General features: G+C 41.7%; 1 pseudogene; it reads left to right on the plus strand.

The window, feature by feature from the left end:
* Positions 1-5718: 5718 nt before the first annotated feature.
* LOC105874139 (mitochondrial transcription rescue factor 1 pseudogene) lies at positions 5719-8584 on the plus strand (annotated as a pseudogene).
* Positions 8585-18160: the final 9576 nt, after the last annotated feature.

An 18160-nucleotide genomic window follows, 5' to 3' on the forward strand; every position in this document is an offset into this window, starting at 1 on the left:
TGCTGTCAATTTCCTACACCCACTCCCTGGACTCTGGCAACTACTGATCTGCTTTCTATTACTATGATTTTGCCTTTTCTAGAATTTCACATAAATTTAATCATAGAGCATGTGATCTTTTGTGTCTGGCTCATGAAAAGCTATTTAATAGTCATCCTGTGATCATTATAAAAATAGCTGTTATTGAGTTCTGACTATATGCTAGGACTATGCTGAGTCCCTTTTATATATTATCTCATTTATTCTTCATAACCCCATAATATAGGATAGTATTATCTTTCAAATAAGTAAACTGAGGCTCAGACAGTTTAAGTAACTTGCCTGAGGCCAGACAGCTCTTAAGTAGGAAGGAATGCCAAAATCTGAATCCCTGCAGTATGATCAAGGGCCTGGTGGATAACCATTGCTCTGTACTGCCTCCAGCCACCCTCCCTCTCTTTTTCTCTTTTTGTTTCAATAGAGCAGCTGCCTGTACATGTCCATTACACACATTGCAGTGAGTCACCTTTGAATCCTTGATACTTGCTCTACAATTTTAATGAATCACCATGTACTTTTACACTAGAAATATAAAACAGTTTCTATCCCAGAAACAACATGAAAAATTGGGTTAAGTTGTGGTGATGGTTACTCAACTCTCTGAATTTACTAAAAATCATTGAATTGTATACGTACAATGGGTGAATTTTATGATTATGTAAATTATATCTTAATAAAGATATTTTTAAGAACTGATTAACATATTCTTTGGATATTTAGAATCAGATGGACTAGAAGGGACCTGGATGTCAATTAATTCCAATAACTCTAAAAGTATCTACTCCTTCCTCCACCCCACCACCCCACTCCTACCTCCTCCTCCTGTTTATGTTTCACTTTTTGAGGCTCGATTTCCTGTCTCGGTCCAGACTCTACTCTGTATTACTCACACATGGTTCCATTTTTTAAAGTTCATCAGTTCCTAAATTAATATCACATTTTTTGACATAAAACTATCTTGTTAGTGGTTTCTTCTTATCCCATATGTTTTGTTATTCTGTCATATGAATTTCAGCTCTTCAAATTTTGTAACAACTTGGCTCTAGTGACATGATTATGTTATAATGAGAATCAATTCTAATATTTCAAAAGTCTATACTTATCAATGAAGTTTGTTTGATGGGGCTTTTTGTTGATTTTTTTTTAGATCAGAAATCAAATCTAAAACCCTGTATGTTTTAAATTCATGTCACAGGATGAGCAGCACTCATGTTTCAATTTTAAATACTGGATGAATAAACATGTTCAGGCCCTTGGAACATCTAATCAAATTTGCTTTGCTCGGGGAAGAGCTTTCTTTTCCTACATGTGTGATTTTATAAGATCATGAATCACAAATACTAAACAGCTTTTTTCAAAGAGAAATTAGAATTTGTTTTTGTAACAGAATTCCCCTTGCCAGTTCACTGATAACATTATACTCTAACAGTCAAGTGAGATTACTCAGATTTTCCATTTCCCAGAAGCAACTAGCATAGAGACTAAGCAAGAGGATGTGTGAATTGGTTCCTTTTGAAGCCACACCTACTGGGAGCAGTTTGGGTTTCAAAATAAATCTAATGTTGTACACAATCTAATCTTTAGTATTCCTGAACCTGTTACCCTTAGCTGATGTACAGTTTTTTGCTGATACTTGATTTAAATAAAAATTGAATATTCATCATTTGTGTAGTAGGAGAGACTCAAATCCATGAAATAAGTGCTCGTTGTAAATCATGTTTGTCAATGGCTTTGTCTCACAAGCATGTCTTAGCTCCTCACGGAAAACTTCCCCTTCAAAAACAGCTCCTCCCTCTCAGCCACACTATGTCACATCCTCCTGCTGTATTCATAGCACTGATCATTACCTGGAACTCTCTTGTTCGTTTATTTGTTTATTTGTTGATGGTCTGTGTCCCGCAACAACAGCGCATGTGCACGCATACACAAACACACACACACACACTATAATGTAAGCTCCAGGAGTGGATCTTGTGTTCTGTGTCTATAACAAAAGCCCTGGTACCCAACATATAATAAATAATAAATGGCTATTGAATGAATGAATGAAACTGGAAAAGCTCATAGCATGTTAAGCATTATTGTTTAGACCTAGCAATGCCAATGTTTTAGCATAATCCAGTAATAATGAGGGAGATTTAAAGAATGTAAATTATATGTAGTCTAAAATGTAAATACTGTTTTCTAGGGTAATGCGGCAGGCATGATGACTATCGTTAATACCTACTCATTTTTTTCAAAATTATATAAGAGCTAAGCACTTAGAAGTCCCTCAGTGACCTAAAGGGAAATAATTCAGATCCTTAGCAGAGGCTTCCATATTAGGGAGAAAAAAACCTCTTCACTTAATGGAGGCTGAAATCTTCCCTTCATAATATCCTTGTGCCAGGGACTGGGAGCTGGGTAAACATTAATTTTGCCCTACGTAACAGTTGTTTATTCACTTTTTTCATACATATAAAATCTTTCCAGTTGCTTTGCTATTTATTTTCACAATATCTTTTTAGAGTAACGACATATTTTCAGATGAGGAAAGTGAGACCCAAAGAAGAGAGCAATAACACAAAGAGTAACTTTGCAACATGCGATCTCAGGGCAGAGTGTTGCATATTTAAAAACAAGACCAATAAGAATAAATAGGTTATCTGTGGCAGAGGCAGTTCATTGTCACCCCCTGTTCATTTTCCCCTGGCTCCATTAGTAAGACAAGCTGATTTTATAAAGAGCAGCATACGGCCTAGCTAAAAGACTAATTTCAAAGGACTCCTGCACAACAAATGACAGGTGTAACTAAATTCTGGCCAATGGAATATATATCACTTCGGAAATATATCTGAAGGGAAATTACTCAACTGGGGCATGTGCCCCTTTCCCCTTTTGCCCTTCCTCCTTCCCACTGCCTAAAACATGTGATGACTGGAGTTGCTGCAGCCCTCTTGGACCATGAGGTAATACCTTGAGAATAGAAGCCTTAAGCTAGAAGAGTAGAACAAAAAGGCAATTGGAGACTGGGTTCCTGATATCTGTGGTGCTGCCACACAAGTCCTTGAAGTACCAACCTCCAGATTTCTATTACATGTTATTAGATATTCTGGGTTTTCATACACCCTGCTACTCCTCACTCCAGCAAAATCATTTTAGAACTTCTGAACAATGTTGGAGCAGAACAAACGGCTGACTTGGAACAATTATGCAACTACAAGCGTACCTCATATTATTGCGCTTTATTGTATTTCACAGATACTGCGTATTTTTATAAATTGAAGGTTTGTGGCAACACTGTGTTAAGTGAGTCTATCTGTGCCATTTCTCCAACAGCATGTGCTCACTTCATGTGTCTGTGTCACATGTTGATAATTCTCACAATATTTCAAACTTTTTCATTATTATTGTATCTATTATGGTAATCAATGATCAGTGATCTTTGATGTTACTATTGTATTTGTTTTGGGGTGTCATGAACCATTCCTATATTAGACAGTGAACTTAGCTGATAAATGTTGTGTGTGTCTGACTGCTCCACAGACAGGCTATTCCCCCATCTCTCTCCCTCTCTTCTGGCCTCCCTATTCCCTGACATGACAATATTGAAATTAGGCCAATTAATAACCCTACAATGCCCTCTAAGTGTTTAAGTGAAAGGAAGAGTCACTGACCCAGTGCAGTGGCTCATGCCTATAATTCCAGCACTTTGGGAGGCTGAGGCAGAAGCATCCCTTGAGTACAGGAGTTTGAAGCCAGCCTGGGCAACATAGTGAGACACCCATCTATACAAAAAGAAATTTTAAATAGAGAAATCCAAGAAAGCGAAGAGGTAGTAAGGAGGGACTCCAACGTCTCAGTATAAATGCTTGACCAAACCTCTGGCTGACCCCCTGAACCATGCACATGTGAGGCCAAATCCAAGCTGCCCAGCTAAGGTTCAAAGAACTGAACTGAAATTTAAGCTGCCACTCACTGCAGGGGAAAACAGTATTTACTGTTTGTGTTCAGCCAAGTTACCCAACTGATTAAAAAAAAATCAATACTATTCAGAGAATCTAAAAGACTCCAACTCAAACTCCGATGTGTTAAAGGTTATCTTCCTACCTACTGCACTTTACCTCTTTACAATCTTTTCAAGTTTTGTTAGGTGGAAATGAGATAATTAGCATATCTTCCTGGCAAACAGTTTAGCAACAAGGATTAAGAGTTCAAAATTTTGCACCCCTTTTGATCTGATAATTCTTCTCTAGGAGAGATAAGCAGTGAAGGGTGCAAAGATATATGTGAAAAGGAAAAATTTCCTTTTTCTCTCTATTCATCCTAAGTTCTGTGGCTGGGGCCCTATAAAACTAGACTGACGAACAAGAAGAAAACAAGTTTATTAACATATGCTTCGGGCATTCACATGATAGCTCTCAGTGATGAGTAACTCAAAAGTGTGGTTAGAACTTGGGCTTATATAGCATCGTGAAAAAGAAGAATAGATTTTTAGAGAAGTGATAAGACAAAGGAAAAGGACTTTGAACTTCTTTTTTGAGACAGAGTCTCACTCTGTTGCCCAGGCTAGGGTGCCGTGGCATCAGCCTAGCTCACAGCAACCTCACACTCCTGGGCTCAAGCAATCCTCCTGCCTCAGCCTCCCAAGTAGCTGGGACTACAGGCATGCGCCACCATGCCCAGCTAATTTATATATATATATATATATTTTTTAGTTGTCCAGCTAATTTCTTTCTATTTTTTAAATATAGATAGGGTCTTGCTCTTGCTCAGACTGGTCTCTGACTCCTGAGCTCAAACAATCCACCCACCTATGCCTCCCAGAATGCTAGGATTACAGGCGTGAGCCACCGCTTTGAGCTTCTAAGGGTAACCTCAGAACCTTAGCTTTATGGAAAGGTAAATATGTGGCAGAACTAATAGAGGGGCTAGGTAGTAAAGTTTATGACATAGATTTTTCTGGTGCCATCTCTGGGCAAAAGGTCAAGAGTTGTCTCCAGTGATTAACTTTTGTCCTGGAGGGTGGGTAGGGGGACACTTTTATGTCTTGCTCTTAGGTAGAGAGCCTTTCTTTTATCCTTCTCAATTGCCTTCAGCTCAAAATAATCCTCATGCCTAAGTGGCATATTTTGGTGTTGCATGTTCTGTTACTCTTCAAAAGTTTTTAATCACAGTACTGTTTTTAATTTTTTTTTCTGATAGGAATGGGGTCTTGCTGTGTTGCCCAGGCTAGAGTGCTGTGGCTATTCTCAGGTGCAATCATAGAGCACAACAGCCTTAGCCTCAAGTGATTCTCCCATCTCAGCCTCCTGAGAATAGGCATGCGCCATGGCACCTGGCTTATTTCAAAATTGCACATTAACTATCAGATAGACACAGATTTTAAAAGTTTGATAAAGTGCTATGTTGGACAGGATTATTATTGGTATTGAGATTTTTCTCAATGAAAATTGAGATTTTCATTGCTGTAACTCTAGTAAGGACAATTTGGCAATAATCTACCAAAATTACAAATTCCCAGCAACCCCATATATGGTCATTTGTCCTATAGATATATTCGTGTGTGTGTGTGTGTGTGTGTGTGTGTAACTACCTATGCACAAGGTTACTCATTGTAGTGACTGTTAGGTCCGAGCCGAGAAAGAGACACAAAGCCTCATGTGCAGTAAAATGTTTATTTTGAGCACCTGGGTGCAGATGGGTGGAGGTGAAAAAGCGTCCACCCTGAGGGATGCGAAAGCCTTGGGTTTTATAGAGGGTTTCTGGAGTGGGAAGCAGTGAGTAACGCCTGCAGAGATGGGGCGGGGGTAGCTTTGGTCCTTATCAAGAGAGAGAGGAGGCCGGGCGCGGTGGCTCACGCCTGTAATCCTAGCTCTCTGGGAGGCCGAGGCGGGCGGATTGCTGGAGGTCAGGAGTTCAAAACCAGCCTGAGCAAGAGCGAGACCCCGTCTCTACTATAAATAGAAAGAAATTAATTGGCCAACTGATAGGTATATATAAAAAATTAGCCGGGCATGGTGGCGCATGCCTGTAGTCCCAGCTACTCGGGAGGCTGAGGCAGCAGGATCGCTCGAGCCCAGGAGTGTGAGGTTGCTGTGAGCTAGGCTGACGCCACGGCACTCACTCTAGCCTGGGCAACAAAGCGAGACTCTGTCTCAAAAAAAAAAAAAAAAAAAAAAGAGAGAGAGGAAGGGATAAACTTCATCCTTCTCAGGGGGAACAGGAATGCTTTTGCGGCAGCTGTCTGTGTTCAAAGCTAGATTTGTAACCTTGGACTCTCCAGACTCCTGCGGCTTCTGTTTCACAGGAGTTACGATATTTTTCGGGTTCCCACCTGAAACAAACCCAACAGTGATTATTTGTAATAATGTAGATTTGGGAATTTTACAGTGGAGCGTTATTCAGCTTTAAAAAAATGAAAGTAAGGAATCTCTTTAAGTACTGATATTGAATCATCACCAAGATGTATTATCTTTTTTATTAGTTTTTTTTGTTTGTTTGTTTTGTGTTTTTTTTTGTTTTTTTTGAGACAGAGTCTCGCTTTGTTGCCCAGGCTAGAGTGAGTGCCGTGGCATCAGCCTAGCTCACAGCAACCTCAGACTCCTGGGCTCAAGTAATCCTCCTGCCTCAGCCTCCCGAGTAGCTGGGACTACAGGCATGCGCCACCATGCCCGGCTAATTTTTTCTATATATATTAGTTGGCCAATTAATTTTTCTATTTATAGTAGAGACGGGTCTCGCTCTTGCTCAGGTTGGTTTCGAACTCCTGAACTCAAACGATCCGCCCGGCTCGGCCTCCCAGAGAGCTAGGATTACAGGCGTGAGCCACCGCGCCCCGGCCCAAGATATATTATTAAAGTGAAATAAGCTAGACACAGACAGTGTTGATTTTTCCCCAAAATTCTTTCCGCCTTCCTCCAGAATTTCTGGTCAGATACATGTCGGTCAGAAACAGACTGCAGCGCCCCTGCTGGTGCCCCGCGCCGAGCCTCGGCCCTCGGCTGCCTCCCCTCCCCCTCCCCCCATCCCCCTCCCCCTCCCCCTCCCCCTCCCACTCTTGTGGAGCTGGAGCGGGAGCCCCTCCGCCCGCCCACGCCCCTGCCGCGTCTCAGTCTCCCGCGTCATCCGCGCCGTGGCTCTGACTAAAGTCATAGATTGCTTGCTGGTGCTTTAAGAAAGCCAGATGCCTGGATTGGACTCTGGGGTGTGCTCCTGGGGACACCTTCTCCACATAAACTCTGTACTTCCTGGAATCAATACTTGTATTTTTCAAGCACTGAGTCAAATACATCAAATTATAAAACACTTTTCCATAATATTTTCTCACTGAGGCTGCCAGGGCGTTTAATATCTCCAGAATATGTTTTTCCATTTCCCATAAGACTCAAAGGTAATATAAGCTCTAAAAAAAATCCACTAAAAAGTCTCCACAAAAAGTAGAAGATGAAGAGGACTCTGACGCAGAGGAGGATGACAACGGAGTGAGTGAGAGGGAAGAGGAGCTTGAGGATGACTCTAGTGTGGTCAAAGACTATAAAGACTTGGAAAAAGTAGTGCCATCTTGTCGGTATGATGTTATCCTGAAGACGGGCCTGGACGTTGGGAGAAACAAAGCGGAAGACGCATTCTACAAAGGTGAACTCAGGCTGAATGGGGAAAAATTATGGAAGAAAAGCAGAACGGTGAGAGTGGGAGATACATTGGATCTTCTCATTGGAGACAACAAAGAAGCAGAAGCAGAGACAGTGATGCAGATTCTCCTGGAAAAAAAAAGTGTTTGAAGAGAAGACTCAAAGTGAAAAACACAGAGTGGTGTTACCACGGTGGAAGAAGTTAAAGTTGCCTAAAAAAAGAGTATGTCTAAATAAGTAGATTGCTTTTTATCTATAAAGCGGCTTTCTAGTGGTGGTGGGGTGGCCAACTTAAAAAGAGGACATTTTTATTAAAATAAAGTTCCCTTACCATTGAAAAAAAAAAAGAAAGAAAGAAAGAAACAGAATGCATTTCCCAGTGTCCCTTGCAGCTAGGAGTGGCTCTGTGATAGAGGTCTTCTCAATGAGATATGAGCAAAACTCTTACGTGGCAGCTTTCGGATCCCTTTCTTACAGATAGATATCATGTGCCCTTTGCCCCTTTTTTTCTTTGGTCACATCCGCCACTGGATACACTCCATCTGTTGCCAGGAAAGTGGTTCTCTCATTTTGATTCATAATCGAGCTGGAAGGAATCTGTGTCCTTCTTGGAGCTAAAACATGTAGCCACTCTGGACCACCCTTGGAATTTTACATGACAGTAATATAAACTTCCATCTTGTTTAAATCATTGTTATTTTAGGTCTCAGTTACTGAAGCTGAACCTAATCCTCTTATACAGTATAAATTTTACAAGGCTTCTAGTATAGCTGGCTAAATTGCCCTTCAGAAAGACTGCAGCAATTTGCACTGCAATGAGCACTGCATGAATAGATACAGAGCTCTTTTTGATGCACTGTGCTATCTCCTAGACACCAGATGCCAGCTGCCTGCTGGATCCAGAGACAGGTAGAAAGGATCCATCAATGTGACCTGGATACCAGGACAGGCAGGGGCACCATTACCAGCAAGAAGCTTCAGAGGTCGAGGCTGCTCTTGCTCACGTTGACTGTGCATACCCAGACTCCCTTTCTCCTCTCACTCCTCCCCTGCAGGTGCCGGAGCTCTGTTCTCTTCTATCTTGAGTCCCCTATGATGCCTGACCCAGACCTGTTTCCTTAGTGGGAATTTGGATGCCTGCCTATTGACGGAGTGAAAGGTATGCCATCCCAAAATATGCTGAATGGATATATTGATTATTTCGAGTTGAAAACATTGGAGAAATGATAGTTTGAGAAAGGGCTAGCTGACCTCTTTTCCTTCATGCAGTAAGCCAAAAAGATTCCTCTTGGAGGGGCACCATTCTAGAACTAGTGTGAGAAAATATCAGCAGAGAATGGGAATTGGGGGCTGCAATGGACCTGAATGAGTAAACGTCCCAAAGTAACACTTATTTTCCTCTAGCTTCACCCCCCCCATATATCTCCTAGTGACTCCCTAGAATTTACTGTCCCTAGCCGATCCCCTTTGTCCTGTCATTTCTTCACAAGTTTATCATTCTTAGTCTAAGTCTAAGAGTATCTTGCTCTGGCCACTTTGCTGGATTTCACCATCTTGTGAAGATCCCTATGTATATATAAAATGAATAAAATTTGTATGCTTTTCTCTTGTTAATCAGCCTGTGACAATTTGGTTTCTAGATCCAGCCAAAGAGACCACATAGAGCTAAGGTGGGTGTGGAGGTGATTTTGCCCTCCCCTATACCACCACACAGAGGAGGAAAGAGCTGCAGCCTCACTGAGTGTCTGTCCCCCACTGAGTGTCTGTCCCCCGCCTGCTGAGGATGGCACTGGCCAGCAGGGTGGCACTCACTGATCCATAGTCATGCAAAAAAAAAAAAAAAAAACCAAGTTGGGGGCCAGGCACAGTGGCTCAGGTTTATAATCCCAGTTCTGGGAGAGGCTGAGGTGGGAGGATCTCTTGAGGCCAGGAGTTCAAGACCAGCCTGAGCAACATAGTGAGACCCTGTTTCTACAAAAATAAAAAATTAGCCAGTTATGATGGTGCATAACTATAGTCCCAGCCCCTGAAAAGGCTGAGGTGGGCGGGTCTCTTGAGTCCAGGAGTTCAAGGTTACAATGAGCTGTGATCATGCCACTGCACTCCAGCCTGGGCAACAAAGGGAGACCCTGTCTCAAAAAAAAAAAAAAAAAAAAAAAATGAGGGAGTATTTTAAAAAGTGTAAATATATTAAGGACTGAAACTAACTAACACCACCTGCATAACACATGTACACAGCTCACTATCTACATTAACATAACTTTACTATTCCATTACCTTCATTGCTACAACTCTTACCGTTTCAGGAGACTCTTGATCTGGACTCTTCATTGAGGAACTACAGGAAAAACACATTCACTCTCCAATAGCCTCTAGAGTTTATGCCCTGAGTCTGTCACTCCCTTGTCCCTCAAATGATCTCCTTGCTGTTTCCACCTACCCTAAACAATTTACATCATGGTCCCTACCCAGTCCTCATCAAGTGCCCACAGTGAAATTCCCATCTAAAGCCAAGCTTTCACTCTCAGTTCCCACTTTGCCTTCCCATTCCAAGATGCCACCAAAGTTCTCTTTGGGGTATGCTCTCTCACCATGATAAGCAGTAAAGTCAGCTGCATCTTATCAACAGGTGGCATTGGTAATATTTGGGAAGCTGGCATTCAACAACTGCAAACCAAGAATTTGGATGCCTGCTCATCACCTGAGAGCAGTGCTTTGTCTGGTAACCCTTCAGGGCTGAGCATGGCGCTGGCCAGCAGGGTGGGGCTCAGTGACCCACAGTCATGGTGATACAGCGAATAAGCCGGAAATGATAAGATACATGCAGGAAGCAATTCAATTCTCTCTCCTACTGCCCCTTCCGGTCCTGCTGCTGCTCCTGGATGGAATCTTGGGCAGGTTCCGTAGATTTTCACATCACTCAGGGATATTCTAGAGTCTAGTCCATCCTTATAATCATGAAACTCCAAATGTCATTTGATTTAAAACTTCCTCCCACCCCAGTTCAAGCTTCTGTAGTGGGGAAAGAGAAGACAGCCTGTTTCCTTTCTCTCACTCTTCCTCCCCACACCTGCCACTAGTAATAATTTCGGGACCTCGAGGGTTGGAACGACAGAGGTCCAAGGCACACAAACTTACTTGGCTAGTACAGGTGCCCTTTAGGTATAGCAGATCACACATGCTGGTTCTTCCTCTCACAGGGGGCCTGTGTATTCTTTGGAGATGGGTTTTCAATCTCCCTCCTCCCCAGTGCTTCCCACAGAAGATGCATCTTTGGGGGGCGGGGGGATTCTTAACCTCTCAGAAGTTCCTGGAGAGTGTTCGAGGATCCCCTTAAAGACAACCTACAGGCAGCTCTTTTCTGTGAGGACCTCATCTAATGGAGTCTGAGAAGCACACATTTGTCCCTGAGGTGTGAGGAAGTATAGCTTGCTCCCAGCGAAGTCCCCAGCCAGCTCCTGCTAAGTCCCCAGCCAGCTCGTCCATGAGCCTTTACTTAGACCCCCCCCCAGCACAGGTAGACACTAGTCCCATGCCCCACGCTCCAGTTGTGCAGATCAAGCTTTCTGGGTGGTTTTATTGAAAACCCCTTTGCTTGAGTAGAAGAGAAGGAATATCCCCCTTTGTGTTCCTCCAGAGTCGGTGGGGAGGTGGGGGAGAGGGGGCAGAATTGCACAGAACACTAATAACTTTCTCTCCCCAAATCTCATTACTTCAATAACCCCTAATAAATTCTTAGCCTTCTCTTACATTATCTCAAAGTGGATAGTAGGCCAAGGTCACGAAGTGAATTTGGAATCTCAGTCCTTTTGCATGTTCGACACAAATGGTCTAAGTGAAGTCCCTGCCTTACTATGTAAGTATGAAAATGAGGGTTCCCTGGCATCCACTATTTTATTTCAGGCCTTTTGGGCTTCCAAAACCTAGAACCAACAGAAAGTAGAACATTCAGCATTTTTTTAAGGTATATATTACTTGTGTATATAGAGAATATTTCTGGAATGATACATATAAGAAACAGAAAACACAATTTGCCTCCAGGGAGAGAAATTGTCTGTTGGGGAACACAAGAGTAGATGGAAGAATTTTCAGAATACACTAAAGAGGTACTCTGCAAAAATGTGTCTGGTGCTTTCCTGTAAACTACCTTTTAGTTTTAAATACTCAAATTTCTTATACATATTTCTAATTTTTTTTCAGCCAATGTTAACAAAAGGAAAATTTTATATTTACATTCCTAAACACTTTTCAGGAAAAGTGTTGAGTTATATTTCAAATACAATTGGTAGAATATCATAATCTCACATATATTGTCTTGAAAAGTACACCAAATGTCAACAATAGGGTTCTGCCTCAAAAATGTTGCTGATACTCAGAGAGTCCTGGCCTCCTGCAAAACAACTGTTGTTTACAGCCATATTAATTGCTTGGTGGCAGAGAGCATTTTCCAACCTAACAGATTTTATAACTGTGTTTTAGAAAATGGTTAGGAAGCTTGGGTTTTATGTTTAATGCATTGTCATTTTTCTTACTTATATTAAATATATGGTGAATATATTAAAATAGATCATTGTTTCATAAGCCTGCCTTTGTAACTATTTTCTTTTTTTTTTTTTTTTTTTTTGAGACAGAGTCTCACTTTGTTGCCCAGGCTAGAGTGAGTGCCGTGGCGTCAGCCTAGCTCACAGCAACCTCAAACTCCTGGGCTCGAGCGATCCTTCTGTCCCAGCCTCCCGAGTAGCTGGGACTACAGGCATGCGCCACCATGCCCGGCTAATTTTTTTTTATATATATATCAGTTGGCCAATTAGTTTCTTTCTATTTATAGTAGAGACGGGGTCTCGCTCTTGCTCAGGCTGGTTTTGAACTCCTGACCTTGAGCAATCCGCCCGCCTCGGCCTCCCAGAGAGCTAGGATTACAGGCGTGAGCCACCGCGCCCAGCCTGTAACTATTTTCTTAATTAAAAAAATATTTTTAAGACTAGTCAAGTTCAGTAGTGAATGAGGGGAAAGAGCAGAATAAGGAATTTAATCTATAACTGTGAACAATCGAGATAACTCGTTACCAACCAGACGCTTTGTAACTTACATTTGACTTACCATTTAGCAATGATTGGTCCCAGACTCTAAAGTTAGGTTGTAAAAGATTCATAAATTGCAGATAACTTCTGTCCAGTAGAAAAGGTTTCCAGTTGGGTGCAGTAGTGCGTGCCTGTAATCCTAGCATTCTGGGAGGCTGAGGTGGGAGGATCTCTTGAGGTCAGGAGTTCAAAACCAGCCTGAACAAGAGTAAAACCCCCTCATCTCCACAAAAATTAGAAAAAATAGCTGGGTGTGGTGATTTGGGATTTGGGAGTCCTCTTTAAGCAAAAGAGGAATTAGGGATACAAAATTAGGAATATCAAATTAGATATGAAAACAAATATTCATAGTGAGAAAATAAATCACTACAAACTAACAAAGGCTTGGAGATTGGGGTACCTTTCTTCTGATATCTCCTTAGTCAATTTATTTTTTTACACTTTGAGACAGGGTCTCACTCTGTCACCTGGGCTAGAGTACGGTGTGTCATCATAGCTCACTGCAACCTCAAACTCATGATCTCAAGCAATCCTCCTGCCTCAGCCTGCTGAGTAACTAGGATCACAGGAATGTGCTGCTACACCCAGCTAATTTAAAAAAATTTTTTGTAGATATGGGGTCTCACTATGTTGCTCAGGCTGGTCTCAAATCCTGGCCTCCAGGTCTCCTCCTGCCTCAGCCTTCCAAAGTGCTAGGGTTCCAGATGAGAGCCTCTAGGCAATTTATCGCATGCTTTCATACAAATGCATTCTGGTTACAACCTGCCTTCTCCTCCCACTTAGGTCACCTTTTAACTACCTGTAACTCCCAGCACCCACGGAAGCCTGAGCAAGTGAGGGACCAGGAAGTTTAAACCTCATTAAGGTCGTGGTGTTAATGGTAATCTGCCTCTGAGCATATAAACCTTGTATGCTCAGAAGAAAGTACAAAGTACCAAGGGCATTTGAGGATGACATGGCTTCATTTAATCAGAGAAGACTTCCTAAAACAGTTAATGCTTAACAAAGGGGAACAGGCTGGGGCTGGTGGCTCATAACTCAACCTCTGTTCTGAAACACTATCTTAATTGTTGTCTTGCCTGTGACATATTTTCTTTATGTTTTAGGTTCACTTTTTCCAACTGGTTTCTAATCTTTTCATTTTAATGTCCATTCTTAAAGGCCAAGAGATTAAAAGTAAACAGTAGAGCTCATTAACATCTGGGTCAAAAAAAATGTAGATGTCTGTCCGGAAAGTGTGCAGCCATTATTAATATAAGGAGAATGGTTTGCAAGACATCAGTGTAAATTGGCAGCCAAGGAGCATGGGCTGGAATGCACATGCATGCACAATGACAACATCACCGTTCTAGTCAGTGGGGCGCTAGATGCCATTGCATGAGTGTGCGTACTTTGTGGTCATCGCATTCAAAATGACTGAGTAAGTAGAGCAAGGAATCTGCATCAAATTTTGCATTAAGCTTGAACATTCCTCCACCGAAACTATTCGGATGATTCAGAAGGCTTTCAGGAGACTATGCAATGAGTGCAGTGCAAATAAAAGTGTAGCACAAATGCTTCTAAGGTGGTTGAGAATCTGTTGAAAGTGATCCATGTTCTAGAAAGCCTGAAACAAGCAGAACACCTGAGAATGTTGAACGTGTACAGGCTGCAATTGACAAAGATCAGCGGCTGAGAGTGCAAGAACTAGAGGCTGATCTGGGGATTCCAAAAACTACTGTGTCCGGGATTTTGGCGCAGGATCTCAGCATGGAGCCTGTTGTGGCAAAATGTGTTCTATGGCTTCTGCTACCAGAGTAGAAGGAACATTCTGCTGCATTTGTTAACAACTTGTTTCAAACCACTACCACTGGACCAGATTTCCTCAAGAAGGTCATAACCGGAGATGAATGGTGGGTCTACAGCCATGATCTGGAAACAAAGGTCCAGTCATCCCAATGGAACCACCTGGTTCTCCACACCCCAAAGAAGGCCCAGCAATGTTGCAGCAAGCAAAGACCATGTTAACTGTGTTTTTGATTTGAAAGATGTTGTCCATCATGAGTATGTTCCTCCAGCCCGATCAACAAGGAGTACTACCTTGATGTTCTTGGTGGTTGAGAGATGCAATGCAAAGAAAATGGCCACGGCTATGGGCAACTGATGATTGGCAGCTTCATTACAACAACACACCCGCCCATGCCTCACATCTCATGTAGAGTTTTTTGGCAAAACATCAAATCACCCAAGTGACTCAGCGCCCCTACAGCCCAGAATTGGCACCCTTCAACCTCTGGCTTTTCCCAAAACTAAAATCACCTTTGAAAGGGAAGAGATTTCAGACCGTCGATGAGATTCAGGAAACTATGACAAGGCAGCTGATGGTGACTCCAACAAAGGATTTTGCAGAGTGTTTTGAACAGTGGAAGAGACGCTGGGAGAACTGTGTGAGGTCCCAAGGTGCCTACTTAGAAGGGGACTGGAGTGTCATTGTCCTGTGTACAATGCTTCTCATATCTTCTCCAATAAATATCTCTATTTTTCATATTACATGGCTGGATACTTTCCGGACAGACCTCATATGTCTAAAGGCAAAGTCCTAATTAGGTCATGCTCTAACCTACAGACGTGAACACTCTTTCTTAAAAGGGAATTTGTGTTGCTGAATTCCAAGTTGTCATGGAGGCATAGGTCTGAGTCTCTCTGGCAGATGCTCTCTGTTCCATGTGATTCCTTCCTCTTCATTCTGCTTCCTCCCCTAAACCTACAGTATCCCATACACACCTCCTCCAACCTCACCCTAAAAGTTGTCTTAACCTTTTTCTCATTCCATGCTGTTTTCTGCCTGGATAATCTTATCCACTGCCCTTGTAAACTGTCATCTTTTGGTGCAGGATTCTCAAGTCAACAGCTCCAGCTCGGCTCCAAATCTGTGTTTCCTGCTGCCAGCTTGACATCTCCATCCACACTTCTCATGGTGCATCCAATCTCTCCCAGTCAGACTGCCAGAAAACTCAGGAATTGTTGACTAATCCCTCTTCCTCACTCCCACATTTGATGCATCACTGAGTCCTATTGTTGCACCTTTGCAATGCCTCTCCTGTCCATCCACCCAGGGTCTGGGCAAGTCAGTGCTTCATCATTTCTCACCTGACTTTCCAGCTAATCTCGCTGACTCCCTTGCTCACCAATGGATCCTTCTCACGGGGAAGGCAAGGTGGCACTGAGCAAGTGGCCAGGTTCCAACCTAGGTTCAAATTGAATCTCTGCTACCCTACTTCCTGACTCCTAGCAAGTTATTTAATCCAACTGAACCTTAATTTTTTTCATATAGAAAATGGGGGCAATTATAACTCATAAAGATGCAGTAAGGGGTCTATAAAATAATCCATGTAAAATATCTAGTACATACAAGTGCTTAATACATTTTACCTGTTATCATAATTCTCATCAGAGTTATGATCCACAAATACAGGCTTGGTTATGTGCTAGACATTACTAGTACTCGCTAAGTCTTCTCATCTTTGGGGCACATGGAAGATTTCATTTCCTAACCACCTTCCAATTATGTGGAACAGATTACTTTCCAGGAAAAACTTCCTAGATGCTCTAGCTTAGTCAGGCCCATATTATGTTCTTTCAAGCCTCTTTTCCTTCATAGTATTTATCATAGTTTGTGGGTATATGTTTATTTGTATGGTTACTTGATTAATAGTAGTCTCTCCTGAGATCATAAAAATTTCATCAGTACAGGGACTATATATGTTTTGCTCAACAGACATATTTTGAATTAATAAATGAAATCAGCCATCCTACTTAATTAGTTCATCAATATGTATTTACTGAACATCACATATACCTAATCAGGAAAACAGTATTTAAATGAGGAGAGTGAAAATGAGAAAGAGAGAGAGAGCACAAAAAGAGAACAAATGTTTTTTAGAGGTAAGCACAGTGGCTCATGAGTGTAATCCTAGCACCTTGGGAAGCCAAGGCGGGAGGATCACTTGAGGCCAGGAGTTCCAGACTTGCCTAAGCAAGAGTGAGACCCCATCTCTACAAAATAAAAACAAAACAAAACAAAACAGCTGGGTCTGATGGCACATGCCTATAGTCTCAGCTACTCAGAAGGCTGAGGCAAGAGGATCACTTGAGCCCAGGAGTTTGAGGTTGCGTGAGTTATAATGATGCCACTGCACTCTAGCCCAAGAGACACAACAAGATCTTGTCTCAAAAAAAAAAAAAAATGTATTAGGTACATATTACAAATAACCAACACAATCCTTATGTGCTATGTCATATAATTTTATTAGGGGTAAAGATGTCTTCTGCCAATCTAATTGGTAAAAGAATCTCTAAGTAGCTGTAGTGGTCAAAGTAATCTCTGGGTGGTAGGATTCAAGATAATTTTTATATTCTTCTTTATATTTCTCTATTCTTTTTCAAAATTGAATAATGAGCAGATATTACTATTTTAAAATATTAATGAAAAACTATAGAGCACTCTTGGAAAATGCTCTCACTTTATTCAACTTTCCTCAAAATACATAATCAAAACAAAATTTAAAAGATATAACAAAAATTACATTATTTAATATGTTAGTCTTGAAGTAATGATAGAATATTAAGAATTTAAATTATATCTCCAATGATTATTTGTGTCAAAAATACTATACCATGCTTGAATTATATTTTATAAAAACAAGCTGGGTGCAGTGGCTCATGCCTGTAATCCCAGCACTTTGGGAGATCAAGGTAGAAGAATTGCTTGAGCCCAGTAGTTTGAGACCAGCCTGGAGAAGATGACGAGACCTCATCTCTATAAAAAAAAATACACACAAAAAACTCTTAGCTGTGATTCATTCTGGGGATTCAGATGGGATTGGATGATAGAGTTGTGAGTCAGGCAGGATACTTAGGTTTCACTTTATATTATCTGTACTATATATCATTTACTTGAACATGTACTTTCATGTCATTAAAAAAACTACTATTCAGGCCGGGCGCGGTGGCTCACGCCTGTAATCCTAGCTCTCTGGGAGGCCGAGGCGGGCGGATCGCTCGAGGTCGGGAGTTCGAAACCAGCCTGAGCAAGAGCGAGACCCCGTCTCTACTATAAATAGAAAAGAAACTAATTGGCCAACTAATATATATAGAAAAAATTAGCCGGGCATGGTGGCTCATGCCTGTAGTCCCAGCTACTTGGGAGGCTGAGACAGAAGGATCGCTTGAGCCCAGGAGTTTGAGGTTGCTGTGAGCTAGGCTGACGCCACGGCACTCACTCTAGCCTGGGCAACAAAGCAAGACTCCGTCTCAAAAAAAAAAAAAAAAAAAAAAAAAAACTACTATTCAAAAATGCATTTGGAGATTATGTTTTAAAAGAAACAAATGACTTAATCCCTCCCTCATCTCTTTGCATTGTCACACACATTCATCAACAAACACAAA

Source organism: Microcebus murinus, chromosome 12, assembly GCF_040939455.1.
Source record: "Microcebus murinus isolate Inina chromosome 12, M.murinus_Inina_mat1.0, whole genome shotgun sequence".
Taxonomy (NCBI): domain Eukaryota; kingdom Metazoa; phylum Chordata; class Mammalia; order Primates; family Cheirogaleidae; genus Microcebus; species Microcebus murinus.